This window comes from Ornithorhynchus anatinus, chromosome 21 (genome assembly GCF_004115215.2).
Source record: "Ornithorhynchus anatinus isolate Pmale09 chromosome 21, mOrnAna1.pri.v4, whole genome shotgun sequence".
NCBI lineage: Eukaryota > Metazoa > Chordata > Mammalia > Monotremata > Ornithorhynchidae > Ornithorhynchus > Ornithorhynchus anatinus.
In genome coordinates, this window is record NC_041748.1 from 15,398,598 (window position 1) to 15,416,939 (window position 18,342).

Sequence of the window (18,342 nt, forward strand, 5' to 3'; positions counted from 1 at the left end):
CCCTAATCCTGTTCTCCCACAGGGGGAACATAAGTGTTGAAGGCACGATTATTCTTCCTTCCTCAAGCCCGTAAGTTGGCATTAACCTTGACTCCCCTCTCCCATTCAACCCAAACATTCAAACCATCACTAAATCCTGACAGTTCTACCTAACAACACTGCCAAAAGCTGCCCTGTCCTCTCCATCCAAATTGCTGCCACATTAATGCAAGAGCTTATCCTATCCTCATCTTATTTTAACAGCCTCCTAGCTGAACTCCCTGCCTCCTGTCTCTCCCCACTCCAGTCCACACTCCATTCTTTTGCCTGGATCATTTTCCTTCAAAAGTGTTATAAACCTGCTTCCCCCCTCCTCAGATATTCTCTAAGAAGCCCTCCTCTCCTCTTGTCCCTCTCCATTCATCCTACCTACTCTTAAAAAAACAAAAAACAAAAAACCCAAAAACCTTCCCTTGCCCCCATCACTCTGTTGAACCATTCCTCCACAAACTCTTTGAGCAAGTTGTCCAAACCTGCTGCCTCAAATTCCTCTCCTCCAAGTCTCTCCTTGACCCTCTACAATCTGGCTTCCATCCCCTCAATGCCACAAAAACCACCCTCTCAAAGGTCACCAATGATTGCCTTCTTGCTAAATCCAATGGCCTCTACTTCATCCTAATCCTCTTCCATCTCGCAGCTGCCTTCAGCACTGTCAACCAACCCCTTCTCCCGGAAATGTCATCCAACCTTGGCTTCACTAACTGTCGTCTCCTGCTTCTCCTCTTCTCTCTGGCCACTCATCCTCAGTCCCTTTCGCAGGCTCCTCCTCTTCCTGCCACTTCCTAACTGTGGGTGTCCCTCAAGGTTCAGTTCTGAGTCCCCTTCTATTCTCCATCTGCACTCGCTCCCTTGGAGAACTCATTCGCTCCCATGACTTCAACTACCACTTCTAGGTGGATGATACCCAAATCTACATCTCCAACCCCAATCTCTCCCCAACTTGGCAATTTCGCATGTCATTGTGCCTACATGACATCTCTACTTGGATGTCCTCCCCTCACCTCAAGCTTCACATGTCCACAACAGAACTCCTTATCTTTCCACCTAACCCTGTACTCCCACTCACTGCTGATGACACCACCATCCTTTCTGCCTCACAACCCCATAACCTTGGCATTACCCTTGACTCCGCTCTCTTGTTCAACCCATATATTCAATCCAATCACTAAATTCTGTCTGTCCCATCTTCACACCATTACTAAAATCCACCCTTTCCTTTTCCCTACAAAGGGGCATGAGGGCAAGGTACATACTAAGTGCTTAACAAATACCATGATTATTAATTGCGTCCTGTCACCTCTAGCTTAACATGACCTCCTTACCTTCCCACCCAAACCCTGTCCTTCCTCACTTTCCCATCACTCTAGATGGCACCACCATCCTTCCTGTCTCATGAGCCTGTAATTATGGCATTTTCCTTGACCACTCTTTCATTCAACCCATACATTTAATCCATCACTATATCCCGTCAGCTCAACAGCGCAGTCAAGCCATACTAGTGAAGTAATAGTAATGTTGGTATTTGTTAAGTGCTTACTATGTGCAGAGCACTGTTCTAAACGCTGGGGTAGATACAGGGTAATGAGGTTGTCCCACATGAGGCTCACAGTCTTAATCCCCATTTTACAGATGAGGTAACTGAGGCACAGAGATGTTAAGTGACTTGCCCACAGTAACACAGCTGACAAATGGCAGAGCCGGGATTCGAACCCATGAACTCTGACTCCCAAGCCCGTGCTCTTTCCACTGAGCCACGCTGCTTCTCTAGGCTCTGCCCTCACCAGGCCCCACTGTGCAGACAACTTTAGACCCCAACAAACCCCCTCCTCTAAAGTCCCAGTACCCTCTTTTGCCCAAGCAAGAACTGGGCATTGGCCCAGTTGTAGAACCTCTCTTACAGCAGGGTGTAATCATTCCTACTAGGAAGTCCATGTAATACCCCTATTCTCCCTGTCAGGAGGGGAAGGAGGGAAAAAAACAACTGCTGACTTTGACAAAACAGATTTGTACAGGACCTCGGAGCCATTTCCAGTAGTTCCCAGCCCAGTTACCACCTTTTCCCCCCTCTGGAAGACATAAAATCTTGGCTAACTTTAAAATGCCACCAAACCCCATTTGGACTCTGAGTTGTCCCTAATGACCTCCCAGTTGCTCTCCTCACTGTATTTCTGTTTCTTGGCTGGCTGGTGCATTGCCATACACGTGTGGACAAAAAGGGGGCAGTCGCCTCTACCTCGAATCTCTGGTTTGCACCCCAAAATTGGATAATTGGTAAGTCAATAAGTTGAAAGATGCTGAGTGTGCCAGCAAACTAACAGTGGAGTTAGAGTACTAACTAGTACTAGAGTACCCTGGGGAACGCATCCTGCAGACTGCTTGTTAATAAACAGATTGACTTTATATAGATGCTGCACACAATGGTTTTCTCTCACGTATTAGTACTGGTTGACCACCTCAAAATGGGTGGAAAGCTTTCCTTATAGGCAAGGAGACAGCAAAATTACTCTCAGGAGAACTCACTATTTTTGGTGACCAAGGAACTCATTTTACCAAATAGAGATATCTGCAAAAAGACTAGGTAATAAAATTCCCTTCGCCCCTATCACCCGCAGTCTGAGACCTGATGGGTTAAAGCAAAGGAACATTTAAAAAACTAATTAGCAAAACTATGCTCTGAAACAGGATGAAACGGCCAGAATGCCCTTCCCTTGGCTCTCTTCGGCTCACAGAACACACTGAAAGCTGAAAGATGAGTTTAAGCCCATATGAAATTCTGAAGAGAAGACCCTTGTGCCACTATGTCCCCTCCTGTGAACTGGGAAAGATGGAACATAGTCCTTACTGAATTATTCCAATACAACCCGACAATTAAAAAAAACCAAAAAACTCACTGCAATACCATATAAATTATCCCAAAAGGCAGAAAGATTAAAGCAGGAACATTTGTCCCATGAGGCAAATAATGACAGAGTTGAATCTGTGGTCTTTAGTCACCTCTTGGTTTCCCAAAGTAGGCAGATGGTTTAAGGGTATAGTACATCTTACAATGCTTGGAACATTTGTAATCCCGATCACATCAGTTCTGTCCTGTAAAACCGCTTTAATTGTTTGCGAGATATAGCTAACTCGAGTGGACTGGAAGGGATCGTTTCTACAGCCCTCAAGAAAAAAAAGGAAACAGCCAGAGGAGAAAGAGATCCTAAGACTCATGCAAATACAGCCCTCAAGCCTGCATCATGATCAAACCAAAGGACCTTTCCACTTAGATACTCTGTGGCTGTAAGCATAGGGTAAGGTTGAGATGATGAAGAGGTAAAAGCTGTGTAAGCCAAGGCACCTTATGGCTGGAAAGGAATTGTGAACAGGACTCTCTGTTGTGATGCCAGTGAGGCATCAAAAGGGGGAATGTGGAAACCCACTCTTAACCAGTCCAACCTCATTTTGTTTTCAGACTCTATTTTGTACTTAATCTAGCTTGTCTTTTCCCAAGTCTCGCATCAGGTCCCAACCCCATCTCCAGTTAAGGAGAACCACAGCCACAATTGATTGGACCCATGGACCATACAATTAAAAGCACCAACAGTTGACTGGACCCTGTTGATAGAGTGAGGGAAGAACACACCCACCGCAGACCATAACTACCTCTCCCAACTTTTGGTGATGAGGCTCAGCTCACTTTTAGGGCAAGAGACTCTGTCCTCACTTATACAAAACCATATCACTACTGCAAAAACAAACCCCTTGTGCTGTGCTGCTACAACTCGATGCTTTTTAAGAACCAGACAGCAGCACCTAGTTCCAGGCTTGGCACTCTGTTGGCTCCTTAATAAATGCCACTGATTGACTGACAGACTGAAGACTGGGTCTGACACCCTGGCACACAGAGCCAGAGACCGGGGCTAGCGGCGCCATCCGGTCCCCTTTCTGAAAATACATCCAAACTTCCCCATCCCATCAACAGCCCCCACTTCCTGGAATGTCAAAGCCCTCCCATCCCCAAAACTTTGTTCCTGAGATTAGCCCAAGCCGGTGCTTAACTGCAAGGCTGCTTGTCCCACGCCCCTGATCCCCACCTCCCCCAAACAGCCAGGAGGGACCTCGCAACCAGCAGCCGGGGAGAAAAGGTATTCGGCTCACGGCCAGAGAAGAGCAGAGATTTGGTTTTCTCCTCGGCGCTGGAAGATCACACCCGTCGGCCCCCTGGACGGAGAACTGGATGGAGCAGGGGCAGCGTTGGCTCAGGATGAGAGGTCGAGAGGTCGAGAGTCAGAGAACTGGGGGGCTCCCAGCATCACCATTCTTTCCCATTGGCCGTCCAACTGCCTGTGCAAAACAGCCACGGATCCTGACGTCAGGCAGAGTTCAGCAATAGGGGATGGGGATGGGACATAGAGGGGAGTGGCAGCCCCCTGTGGGCAGGGAATATGGCACTTTTTAGGTGCTTTACTTCCGAAGCAGTGTGGCGAGAAGGGAAACAGCATGACTGGAATAAGTCTCGGGGGAAGTGTACCCACTTGAGCATAAATTCCTGGACAGGGGGAACTGCGTGTGCTGCTACTGTTGTACTTTCCCAAGTGGCCTAGTGGACAGAAAATGGAGCCTGGGAGTTATGCGGACCTGCGTTCTAATCCTGATTCCACTACACGTCTGCTCTTTGACCTTTGTCACTTCACAACTTCTCCATACCTCAGTTCCCTCATGGGGATTAAGACTGTGAGCCCCACATGGGAGAGACTGTCCCCAACCTGATTATCTTGTATATTCCCCAGCACTTGGTACAGTGCCTGGCACATAGTAAGCACAACTGATTAGAGTGTAAGCTCTTGAAGAGTAACATTCATGCCTACTCATTCTACTCTGCCAAACATTTAGTAGAGGGTTCCGAACACTGAAGAGCATTCCAATATCCCCCATCTACCAGCTGACAGAGAGCAGGCAATGTGCACTGAGCTACTGGTGTACTCTCCCAAGCTTTCAATACAATGCTTAGCACTCAATGAACTACTGATATCACTCCGAGTGGCAACCTACAATTTGTGATCCGCACCATAAGTCCCCCGGCTGTTCCCAAGACTTACTGTGGCATTTCCCGAGGCCCTCCAAAGGGTAAGATGTGGGAGGAGGGAGAAGAGGGGTAACCATATTTATTGAGCCTATATCGAGTGACATGCGCTGTTCTAAGCACTTGGAAGGGTCAGCAGAAGCATGACGTTTCCTGCCCACAAGGAATTTCCAAACTGACAGGTGAGGTAGGCAGAGAAATACACTGAATAGATAGAGGGAGACACAGAGATGCTGAAGATGGATGGAAGTAAGTGGACACGCACGTCCGAGGCATGCCCATCCCCAGGAGACCCAGGATAGCCGGCAGGGCCCCCGAAGAGACCATGACCTCCTCACCTAGAGTTTAGCCGAGAATCCCGCAGCTGCCGAGCCAAGGAGCCACTGGGGACGTCAGCCAGCTGCCGCCGTCCACCATCAGGGTGGCACCCACTGACATAGGATGCCGGGGGCTGGCCAGATGCAGGGCGTCATGGGCGATCTTCGTCTTGCTCCACAGCCTTGGAGGGGTAATCTCCAGGACAGCTCTGGAAACTTCCTGGAACCAAACAGCCCAGACTGAGCGGCTGCTGGAGGCAGAGTCTGGACCAAGTGAGATGCTGTCAGATGGAGCCATTCCCTCTCTCAAGGAGTCTCCCCCCCGCCACCTGGCAACAAGGGCATCAGGGAGAGGAAATCGCTGGGGACACCAGGTGAGGTAGATGGGACCATACAGAACCAGCTCAAAGTGGCCATGGGGCATGGCTGGTCCCATGATGTCACCCAGGCTTCTGCAGTGTGATGCTCAGCACCGCTCCCCATCAGGGGAGGTGAACAGCTTCAGGGGGAAGAAAGAGGGGAGGGGGCAGTGTAGCCTAGCAGAAGGAGCCCGCAACAGCCCATGGAGTGGGCACCCAGGCCCCTCACCCAACGGAAAGGCTAAGCATCGACCTAACAAGCCTGAGGGGTGCAGGGGGGACACCCAGGAGAAGGCCAGGCCCCGAGTTGCCTCCCCACCTTGATTCCGGTTGGCCCTCCCCTGGGGATGCCTTACCAAGATGCCACATGCCCTCGGTTCCACTGATGGGCCGGGGGGCCAGGCTGTTGACCCGGATGTTTTAGGGGCTCCACTCCACAGCCAGGTGTCAGGTCATGGCGTCTGCAACAAGGAGGAAAAGAAAGGAAAACAATCGGTCTCAGAGAGTCACTCAGGGAGGCTCTAGAGGGCAGCCGGGGCAGAGATGAGAGAGCGCCAGGCAGGGAGCCGTAACAGGAGATACAAGGAATCCAGGCAGGCGGTGCCAATGCAACTCTCGGCTCATTGGAACTGGTGAGGGAGGTGGGACCACCCCACTGACCAGGAACACTTCATTTATTCATTTACTCAATCGTATTTATTGAACGCTTACTGTGTGCAGAGCACCGTACTAAGTGCATGGAATGTACAATTCGGCAACATAGTCATAGTCTCAGTCCTAGTCCCAAGCCTGTCAGCAGATTGCTGGGTGCCCATGCACACAGCTCCGTCTGCTGGGGCCGCCCTAGGGATGGTGGAGATTTCCCATAGGAGGTCTGGCCCAATGGGTGTCCGGTAAAGAGCCGACTGACTCAGGAGGCTCCCAACACCACTGCAGGCCGGGTCACGGTGCGCCAGCCCGCGATTCCCCCGGGGGCAGTGTGAACGTGGGCAACACCACGTACCTTGTCGCTCCCCTTGGAGCCATGCCCACAAAAACTGGGAGATCAGAACTGAACCCGCCCCCACCCACCCCTCCATCCCCCGGCCACACCAGTCTGCCCAGGGGACCCCACTCACCTCAAACACTCCCAGCAGGCTCCTGCTGGAGATGGCGGCGTGACAGCCATGTCTGGGGGGCCCAAGGAGCAAGGATGCTAACCGCCAGACATCCAGCCCCACCTCTGGGGGCGGGGCGAGACCAAGTGGAGAACAAAGCAGGCTCCCGAGACCTCTTGAAAAATCTCAGCAATGCGGAAGCCGATCCTCAGGCCATCTCCAGTGACGAAGGCCATCTTGCTCCTGTGGACAATCCATCAATCAATGGAATTTATGGAGTGATTCCTTTTACCTGGTATTTGTTAAGTGCTTACTATGTGCAGGCACTGTTCTAAGCGCTGAGGTAGATACAAGATAATCGGGTTGGACACAGTCCCTGACAACTACAGGGCTCCCCATTCTGAGGCAAGGAGAAGTTAAATGACTTGCCCAGGGTCACACAGCAGACAGGTGACAATGTAGGGATTAGAATCCAGGTCCTCTGACTCCCAAGCCCGTGTTCTTTCAAGTACGCCAGACCACTTTATGCAGGGTATTGTACTAGGCACTGGGAGAGTTGGAAGACACCGTAGACCACCCCTTTCTCCTGGAAACCCTATCTATAGTGCTATACAAAGCATAGATAGCGCTCAATAAATACCACTGACTGATTAGTACAGTGCTCTAAATGATTCTTCCACCCCTCTGGCTGTTGCCAGTGAACTCCGGAAGACCATGAGAAGCAGCATGGCCTAGTGGTAAGAGCAAAGGCTTGGGAGTCAGAGAACGTGCGTTTTAGTCCAGACTCCTCCACCTGTCTGCTGGGTGACTTTGGGCAAGTCACCTCACTTCTCTGTGCCTCGGTTCCCTCATTTTGTAAAATGGAGATAGGGTCTGTGTCTAATTCGATTATCTCGTAAATAACCTAACGCCTGGTGCAGTGCCTGGTATATAGTAAAGAGCTGACAAATACCATTATTAAGGGTGGTACAGATGTTCAGTGGGGGTTGGGAGTGCCGAATTGTACTTTCCAAGCACTTAGTTCAGTGCTTGGCACACAGTAAGCACTCAATAAATATAAATGAATGGATGAGTGAGGCCATCTTCAAACCTCTCACGGCCCTCCACCCAGGATCGGGCCGGGCCCTTACCAGGGTGGTTCATGAAGGTTTATCCAAGGCAGCACCCCTTTCTTCTGGCTCACTGAGCACCCTGTAAAATCAAAGACCCCACCCACCTGATAATCTCTTCAAAGTGTAAATTACTTTATCTACATTTCTTGTACAGTAACAACTGTGGCATATGTTAAGCACTTACTACGTGACAAACACTGTTCTAAGCACTGGGGTAGATACAAGTTAATCAGGTCGGACACAGGCCCTGTCGCACATGGGGCTCACAGTCTTAATCCCTATTTTAGAGAAGCAGCGTGGGTCAGTGGAAAGAGCATGGGCTTGGGAGTCAGAGGTCATGAGTTCAAACCCCAGCTCTGCCACTTGTCAGCTGTATTACTTTGGGCAAGTCACTTAACTTCTTTGGGCCTCAGTTACCTCATCTATAAAATGAGGATTAAAACTATGAGCCCCATGTAGGACAACCTGATCACCTTGTATCCCCCAGCGCTTAATACCATTTTTAATTTTACAAATGAGGGAACTGAGGCCCAGAGAAGTCAAGTGACTTGCCCAAGGTCACACAGCAGACAAGTGGCAGAGCGGGGATTATAGCCCATCATCTTCTGACTGCTACGCCTGTGTTCTATTTACTGCTTAACAAATACTGTTATTACTATTATTACTACACTCTGTTCCTTATACAAGGAGAGCTTTGTTTCTACCTGCATCTTCTCCCTCTCCTGGTGCTCTTTTGCCCCTGGGAGAAGGGCTGGCATACGCAATTCCAAGAGAGGGGTGTGTGTGCATTGGGAGGGGAGTGCTTAAAGGGAACAATTCTATTTGTAGAAGCCAGAGTGGGCTTAAAATACAAATCGAGATCTGATGCATTAATGGATGGTCAGAATAATTAACAGATCTGAAAATCAACTATTTAAATTCTTATTAAGTAGCATATTACAATTTGTAGCCAATTTCTCCAGTGCCCAGGACATTATTCAGCACAAATTGATGACCGACTCATGCTTCAGAAAGAGACGAGATATTCCAAACCAGGTGGCTTCATATTAATTTCCAAGATTGGAAAAAGTTGACAATTTTTTCCCCCTTTGGGATCAGTAATTAATAATAAAAGAACTAGTAGTCAAGAAATATGTCCAAGATTAATGTTAGGCAGATTTGCTATGAAATGCCTGGAAAGCCATGAATGGAACAATTGTCACAAAAATACAGGTTAATTCTTTGGTGTTTCCAGTGACAACGTATGGATGAGAAAGCTGGACAACGATGCAGGATAGAAAGAGCAACAATTCTTTTGAAATGTGGTGTTGGAGAAGGCTTTTGCAAGTAACATGGAGTGCCCGAAAGAAAAATGGATTTTGAAAAAAATTAAGCCAAAGGGGTCTTTGGAAGGCTAAAAGACTCGAAGATTAGCATGTATTTGGACACACAATAGGACGACTAATTCTCAGGAGAAGACATTATTGCTAGAAAAAGTCCTGGGAAAACGTGGAAGAGGCAGGCCAGCAACTATACGGATAAAAACCATAAAAACGATAACGGAAGAACTTTTATCTGAAGATTATGGATTACAGCATAAAACAGGACATTCTGGAGAAAATACATCCATAGAGTCGCTATGAATAGGAAATGACTCGACTGCACTTAACTTTACAATGGAAGAGCATCATTTAAGACCATTTGAAACTCCTCTCCTCGGCCAGCCTGTCCCCTCTTTCCATTTCTCCACCTCCATTTTGTCTCCAGAGTGAAATCCTTCCTCCAAGATTCCGGCCGCCTCATTAACACCAGAATCCTGCAAGCCCTGCCTTGCAAGCCCCGCCCGGCAAACCCACCCAAGTCTCCCCTGCAAACTCTCCCCTGCAAGCCCTGCCTTGCAAACCCTGCCCTGCAAACTCTCCCTTGCAAGCCCCGCCTGGCCTCCAATAGTGCTAAGGCAGAGTGGAGACAGTGTGCCCGGGAACTGGGACGGTCTGGGCCGCATCACGGGTCTTTCAGCTCAAAATCCCGCCTCCCCCTGCTCGGAAATTGATCAATGGTATTTCCTGAGCGTTTATTGTATGCAGGGCACTGTACTAAGGGTTTGAGAGTACCACGCAACAGAGGAGGTAGACCCGATCCCTGCTCACAACGAACTCCGACGACTTAGTAATTTAAATTTTGCAGCCTCTCCCGAACCCCGGGTTGGGTGATACTGTAAGCGCCATTTCATGGGCTCAATCAGTCGTATTTAATGGACGCTTTGTGCAGACCACAGTACTAAGCGCTCAGGAAACTATAAATACAACAGCCGGTAAACATCATCATCACTGGTATTAAAAGAGCGCTTACTGCATGCAGAACAGTGTACTAAGCGCTTGGAAGACTACAACGTATCATCTGGTAGGCAGAACGGGGCACGGGCCTGGGAGTCGGAAGGTCATGGGTTCTAATCCCGACTCCACCACTTGCCTGCTACGACCTTGGGCAAGTCACTTTACTTCTCTCTGCCTCAGTTCCCTCATCTGTAAAATGGGGATGAAGACTGTGAGCCCCCAGAGGGACAGGGACAGTTTCCGACCCAATTTGCTTGTGTCCTGACCAGCATTTAGTACAGTGCCTGGCACGTAACAGGCGCTTAACAAATACCATTATCATTACCAATCATCAGTGGTATCTGACGACCACTGTGTGCAGACCACTGTACTATTAATAGTAATGATGGTTTCTGGTAAGCACTTACTACATTCCAGGCACTGTACTAAGCACTATTAGGCACCAATTGTATTTAATGAGCGCTGTGCGTAGATCACTGTACTCTAACAATAATGGTGTCTGGTAAGCACTTACTATGTGCCAGGCCCTGTACTAAGCGCTGACATTAGGCAACAACGGTATTTAACGGGTGCTGTGCGCAGACCACTGTATTATTAATAACAATGATGGTGTCTGGGAAGTGTTTACTATGTGCCAAGACTGTACTAAGTGCTGACATTAAGCAACAATGGCATTTAAGGAGCGCTGTGCAAACTATTTTACGATTGATAATAATAATGAGGATCTGTGAAGCGCTTACTATGTGCCAGGCACCGTACTAAGCGCTGACATTAGACAACAACGGTATTTAAGGAGTGCTGTGCGCAGACCATTCATTCAGTAGTATTTATTGAGCACTTACTATGTGCAGATTACTGTGCGCAGACCACTGTACTATTAATAATAATGATGGTGGTGTCTGGTAAGCGCTTACTACGTGCCAGGCCCTGTACTAAGTGCTGACATTAGGCAACAACGGTATTTAACGGGCACTGCGCGCAGACCACTATGCTATTAATAACAACCATGTGTCTGGTAAGCGTTTACTACATGCCAAGCACTCTTTTAAGTGCTGACATTAGACAACAACAGTATTTAACGAGCGCTGTGCGCAGACCACTGTACTATTAATAAAAATGACGGTGTCTGTGAAGCGCTATGTGGCAGGCACTGTACTAAGCGTTGATATTAGGCAACAACAGTATTTAACAGGCGCTATGCGCAGACCACTGAACTATTAATAACATCGATGGTGTTTGGTAAGCGTTTACTACGTGCCAGGCCCTGTACTAAGCGCTGACATTAGGCAACAACAGTATTTAACGGGTGCCGTGCGCAGACCACTGTACTATTAATAACAAGGATGGTGTCTGGTAAGCGTTTATTACGTGCCAGGCACTGTACTAAGCGCTGAGTGCAAACCACTGTATTATTAATAATAATAATGACGGTGTCTGTGAAGAACTTACTATGTGCCAGGCACTGTACTACGCGCTGACATTAGACAACAATGGTATTTTAGGAGCACCGTGCGCAGACCATTCAATAGTATTTATTGAGCTTTACTATGTGCAGAGCACCGTGCGCAGACTGCTCTACTATTAATAATGACAGTGTCTGTGAAGTGCTTACTATGTGCCAGGCACTGTACCAAGCGCTCACATTAGACAACAACGGTATTTAATGGGTGCTGTGCACAGACCACTATACTATTAATAATAATGATGGTCTGTGAAGCATTTATTATATGCCAGGCACTGTACTACGCACTGACATTAGAAAACAACGGTATTTAAGGAGCACTGTGCAGACCACTGTACTATTAATAATAATAATGATGGTGTCTGTGAAACGCTTACTATGTGCCAGGCACTGTACTAAGCGCTGACATTTGACAAAGATATTTAAGGACTGCTGTGTGCACACCATTCACTCAATAGTATTTATTGAGCGCTTACTATATGCAGAGCACTGTGCACAGACCTCTCTACTATTAATAATAATGACCGTGTCTGTGAGGCGCTTACTACGTGCCAGGCACTGTACTAAGCGCTGACATTAGATAACAGTATTTAACGAGCACTGTGTGCAAACCACTGTACCATTAATAATAATAATGACGTTGTCTGTGAAGGCCTTACCATGTGCCAAGCACTGTACTAAGCGCTGCCATTAGACCTCAACGGTATTTAACGAGCGCTGTGCGCAGACCACTGCACCATTAGTAAAAATGACGGTGTCTGTGAAGCGCTTACTATGTGGCAGGCACTGTAGTAGGCGCTGCCATTAGGCCTCAACAGTATTTAACGAGCGCTGTGTGCAGACCACTCTACCATCAGTAAAAATGCCGGTGTCTGTGAAGCGCTTACTATGTGGCAGGCACTGTACTAAGCGCTGCCATTAGGCCTCAACGGTATTTAACGAGCGCTGTGTGCAGACCACTCTACCATTAGTAAAAAATGACGGTGTCTGCAAAGCGCTTACTATGTGGCAGGCACTGTAGTAGGCGCTGCCATTAGGCCTCAACAGTATTTAACGAGCGCTGTGTGCAGACCACTCTACCATCAGTAAAAATGCCGGTGTCTGTGAAGCGCTTACTATGTGGCAGGCACTGTACTAAGCGCTGCCATTAGGCCTCAACGGTATTTAACGAGCGCTGTGTGCAGACCACTCTACCATTAGTAAAAAATGACGGTGTCTGCAAAGCGCTTACTATATGGCAGGCACTGGAGTAGGCGCTGCCATTAGGCCTCAACGGTATTTAACGAGCGCTGTGTGCAGACCACTCTACCATTAGTAAAAAATGACGGTGTCTGCAAAGCGCTTACTATATGGCAGGCACTGGAGTAGGCGCTGCCATTAGGCCTCAACGGTATTTAACGAGCGCTGTGCGCACACCACTGTACCATTAGTAAAAATGACGGTGTTTGCTTAGCGCTTACTATGTGTCAGGCACTGGAGTAAGCGCTGCCATTAGGCCTCAACGGTATTTAACGAGCGCTGGGCGCCGGGCAGGGCGGTGGTAGGGAGCGTCAACGGTGTTTAACGGCCGCCTCCCCCGTGCGGGGGACTGTACCACGCGCCTGGGAGGGGTCCAATGCAGCAGCCCCTCCCCACAGAGACCCAGCCCAGCGCTTGGGACAGTGTGGGGCACAGGGTAAGCCCTTCACCGGTACTGTGGGCAAGTCCCTTCACTGCTCTGGGCCTCAGTTCCCTCCTCTGTAAAATGGGGATGAACTGGGAGCCTCACGTGGGACGACCTCCTGACTCTGTATCTCCCCCAGCGCTTAGGACAGTGCTCTGCACATAGTAAGCGCTTAATAATAATAATGTTGGTATTTGTTAAGCGCTTACTACGTGCCGAGCAGTGTTCTAAGCGCTGGGGGAGATACAGGGCAATCAGGTTGTCCCACGTGAGGCTCAGTCTTCATCCCCATTTGACAGATGAGGGAACTGAGGCCCAGAGAAGTGAAGTGACTTGCCCACAGTCACACGGCTGACAAAGGGTAGAGCCGGGAGTCGAACCCAGGACCTCTGACTCCCAAGCTCTTTCCACTGAGCCACGCTGCTTCACAACTACGAATATTATTATTACTGTTTAAGACTCAAAAAGCAACAAAACGCGAGAAAGGAACGTGGAGGACTCACCTGTGGGGACGGTCGTCGGGGGCCGTGTCAGGGGGCGACGGTTGGGCCAGTACGATTGACTGAATGAATGGATGGATGAATGAATGACTGAATGGCCACCTCTTCTGGGCGGGCGGAGGAAGCAAAGGCCTCTGGGAAGGCCCGGCCCGGCCCGGCCTCCCCCCTGCCCGACCGTCGGCGGCGGGGCTGAGGGGGGCGAAACCTCCATCTTTGCGGCCAGGGCAAGACTAGCGACCCCCGGGGGCTCGGGGGGAGTCGGCCTCTGACACCCCGAGGCTCCTGGGCTAGAGGGAGACGGGACGCCGCCGGAGACCGCCATACCGTCCACCTCCCTCGAAGCCTCCAGGCGCACTGAACCTGAAGTAAAACCGCTCCCAGAAGGAAGCGCGCGCCGCTCGGCGCGGGGGCTGACGGGCATTGTAGTCCCCGGGGGGGGCGGGGCCCTGGCTGGGAAGCGGGCGCCGCGTTGAAGGGCGCAGGCGCAGGGAGGCGCCGCGTTGAAGCGCGCAGGCGCGGGGCAGAGCCGAACCCGGGGACCGTTTGGCGCGCGACTCTTCCAGGCCCAACGGGCGGTTCCTCGTGAGGAAAAAAGGCGCGCGGCCCTGCGCCTCCACAGGGTAGCACGAGCCTCGCTTTGATGCGGGCGTTGGAATTGGACACTCCCCTGCTGATGTGGGAATGCGAGGAGCTGACGTCCCCCCTCCTCGTTCCAATCAATGATATAGCGTGTTAATCACTTCTCTGTTCATTCATTCGTATTTATTGAGTGCTTACTATGTGCAGAGCACCGAACTAAGCCCTTGGGAAAGTACAACAATCAACAGTGATATTCCCTGCCCACAACGAGCTCACAGGCTCGAGTGGGGGAGGCAGACGTCAATGCAAATAAATACAATTACAGATAGAATAATAATAATGGTATTTCTTAAGTGCACACTATGTGGCAAACACTGTTCTAAGCACTGGGGTAGATGCAAAGGGAGGAGGTTGTCCCACAGGCTCACAGTCTTAATTCCCATTTTACAGATGAGGTAACAGGCACAGAGAAGTTTAGGGACTTGCCCAAAGGCACACAGCTGACAAGTGGCAGAGCCGGAATTAGAACCCATGACCATGACTCCCAAGCCCAGGCTCTTTCCACTAAGCCAAGCTGCTGTACATAAGTGCCTTGGGGCTGGGGGCAAGAAGAGCAAAGGGAACAAGTGAAGACAATGCAGAAGGGAGTGGGAGAGGAGGAAAAGCAGGGCTTACTCTGGGAAGGCCTCTTGAAGGAGATGGGCCTTCCGTAAAGCTTTGAAGGAGGGGAGAGTGGTTGGCCATCGGATTTGAGGAGGGAGGGTGTTACGGGCCAGAGGCAGGACTTGCGCTGGGGGGTGGGAGGCAAAACAGATCAAAGCACAGTGAAAAGGCTGGCCCTAGAGGAGCAGAGTGTGTGGGCTGGGTTGTAGAAGGAGAGAAGTGAGGTGAGGTGATGGAGAGCTTTAATTCCAATGGAGAGGAGTATTTTTTTGATATGGAGGTGAATGGGAAACCACTGCAGTTTTTTGAGGAGTGACATATCCAGAACGTTTCTGAAGAAAAATGATCCAGGCAGCAGAGTGAAGTATGGACTGGAGCGTAGAGAGACAGAAGAGTGGGAGGTCATCAAGGAGGCTGATTCAGTAATCCAGGCAGGATAGGATGGGTGATTTTATTATCATGGTAGCAATATGGATGGAGAGGAAAGAGTGGATTTTAGCCATGATTGAAGGTGGGTCTGATAGGATTTGGTGATGGATTGAATATGTGGGTTGAATGAGAGAGAGGAGTCAAGGAAGCACCAGGGTTACGGGCTTGTGGGACAGGAATAATAATAATAATAATAATGTTGGTATTTGTTAAGCGCTTACTATGTGCCGAGCACTGTTCTAAGCGCTGGGGTAGACATAGGGGAATCAGGTTGTCCCACGTGGGGCTCACAGTCTTAATCCCCATTTTACAGATGAGGGAACTGAGGCACAGAGAAGTTAAGTGACTTGCCCACAGTCACACAGCCGACAAGTGGCAGAGCTGGGATTCGAACTCATGAGCCCTGACTCCAAAGCCCATGTTCTTTCCACTGAGCCACGCTGCTTCTCAGGAAGGATGGTGGTACCGACTACGGTGATGGGAAAATCAGGGAGAGGACAAGGTTTGGGTGGGAAGACAAGGAATTCAGTTTTGGACATGTTAAGTTTAAGGTGACAGGAGAATATCCAAGTAGAGATGTCTTGAAGGCAGAAGGACTTGCAAGACTGGAGATAAGGGATTCTGTTTTGGACATGTTAAGCTTGAGGAGAGGGGAAGAAACCCAAGTAGAGATGTCTTGAAGGCAGGAAGAAATGAGAGACTGGAGAGAGGGAGAGAGATCAGGGTTGGACATGTAGATTCAGGTGTCATCTGCATAGAAGTGGTAGTTGAAACCATAGAGTGAATGAGTTCTCCAAAGGAGTAGGTATAAATGGAGACTAGAAGGGGACCCAGAACTGAACATGGAGGGACTCCCACAGTTAGGGGTTGGGAGGCAGAGGAGGAGCCTAAGAAAGAGACTAGGGATGAACAGTCAGAGAGATGAGGGGAACCAGGAGAGGACAGAGTTAGTGAAGCCAAGGTTGGATAACGTTTCCAGGAGCAGGGGGTGGTCCACAGTGTCAAAGGCAGGTGAGACATTGAGGAGAATTAGAATGGAGTAGAGGCCGTTGGATTTGGCAAAAAGGAGACTATTGGTGACCTTGGAGAGGGCGGTTTCTGTGGAGTGAAGAGGACAGAAGCCAGATTGGAGTGGGTCAAGGAGAGAATTGGAGGAGCAGAATTTAAGACAGTGGGTGTAGACAACTCGCTCTAGGAGTTTGGAGAGGAATGGGGTAGGAGAGAGATGACCCCAGGGCTCAATGGAGGGTTTTTTTATGATAGGGGAGACATGGGCATGTTTGAAAGCAGTGGGGAAGAAGCCTTTAGAGAGCAAATGGTTAAAGATGGCTGTTGGGAAAGAAAGAAGGGAGGGGACAAGAGTTTTGATAAGATGCGAGGGAATGGAGTCTGATGTGCATGTGGAGGGGGTGAATTTTGAGAGGCGGCAGGCGATCTCTTGAGAGACTGCTGGAAGGATGGGAGAGTTAAAGAGGGGGCCGGAAGGAGGATGGACTGAGGAGGGGTAGGGGTGATTTAGGAAGCTCGCACCTCATGGTGTCATTTTCCGGATGCTGTCATTTTCTAAAGTAGGTGACCAGGTCACTGGGGCAATTGAGAGGGGAGGCGGGGAGACAGGAGGCCTGAGAAGGGAGTTAAATGTCTGGAACAACTGGAAAGGGTGATGGGCATGGGGGTCAATAAGAGTAGAGAAAGTTTTTCTGGACAGAGTTAAAGCATGCAAGGATAAACCTGAAGTGGACAAAGTCAGCCTGATATTTAGATTTCTGCCAGCAGTGCTCTGTGGCTCGAGCACAAGAGCAAAGGACGTGGACTGTAGTCACCACAGGGTTTGACAAGCGCTTGGACTAGTGTGGTAGCCATTTTAGATGGAGGGAGGAGCTCCATCTAGAGACATTGTGGAGATAGAACTGATGGGATTTGGTGAGCAACTAAATATGGGGGTAGAAGAAGAGAAATGAATCAAGAATAATGCCAGTGTTGTTGGTTTGTGAGACAGGAAGGATGGTGGTGGTATCTACGGGGATGTGAAAATCAGGAGAAGAGAGTTTGGGAAGGAAGGAAATTCAGATTGGGACACGTTGAGTGAGGTGATGGCAGGACATCTAGTAGAGAATAATAATTATGGTACTTGTTAAGCACTTACTATGTGCCAAGCACTGCTCTAAGCACTAAGATAGATACAAGTTAATCAGATTGGACACAGTCCCTGTCCCAGATTGGGCTCACACTCTTATTCCCCATTTTTTACAGATGAGGTAATTGAAGCACAGAGAAGTTAAGTGACTTGCCCAAGATCACATAGCAGATAAATGGTGGAGCCAAATTAGAACCCATGGCCTTCCGACTCCCAGGCTCGTGCTTTATCCACTATAAGTTTTGAAGGTGGGAGAAATCCCTCTCACTCTACTCCAAGTACCTCCTGCTCCACTCCACCTCACACACTCACCAAGTTGAGTCCACACTTGATCTTTATAATTTCAGATTATAAAATCTGTACAATCTCTTATCTTAATATAAGAATGGTATTTATTAAGCACTTACTGTGTGCCAGGCACTGTACTAAGCACTGGGATGGGTACAAGTAAATCGGGTTGGACATAGTCCCTGACCCATGTGGGGCTCATAGTCTCAATCCCCATTTTACAGATGAGGTAACTGAGGCTCAGAAAAGTGAAGTGCCCAAGTGAAATGAAGTGGCCCAAGGTCACACAGGAGACAAGCAACGGAGCCAGGATTGGAGCC

The 18,342-nt window shown here is 49.2% G+C and overlaps 1 long non-coding RNA gene across 2 annotated transcripts; it reads right to left on the reverse strand.

Annotated features, from left to right (window-relative positions):
• Positions 1-1,756: 1,756 nt before the first annotated feature.
• LOC114806031 lies at positions 1,757-14,276 on the reverse strand. 2 transcript variants are annotated; one of them, XR_003754155.2, is made up of 5 exons: positions 13,930-14,276; positions 6,896-7,117; positions 6,134-6,238; positions 5,440-5,638; positions 1,757-4,362 (listed from the first exon to the last, which is right to left on the reverse strand). It is a non-coding gene; the product is annotated as an uncharacterized LOC114806031 (long non-coding RNA). The 2 variants fall into 2 exon arrangements; XR_003754156.2 differs by having other exon boundaries at positions 5,440-5,682.
• Between the last annotated feature and the right edge of the window lie 4,066 nt (positions 14,277-18,342).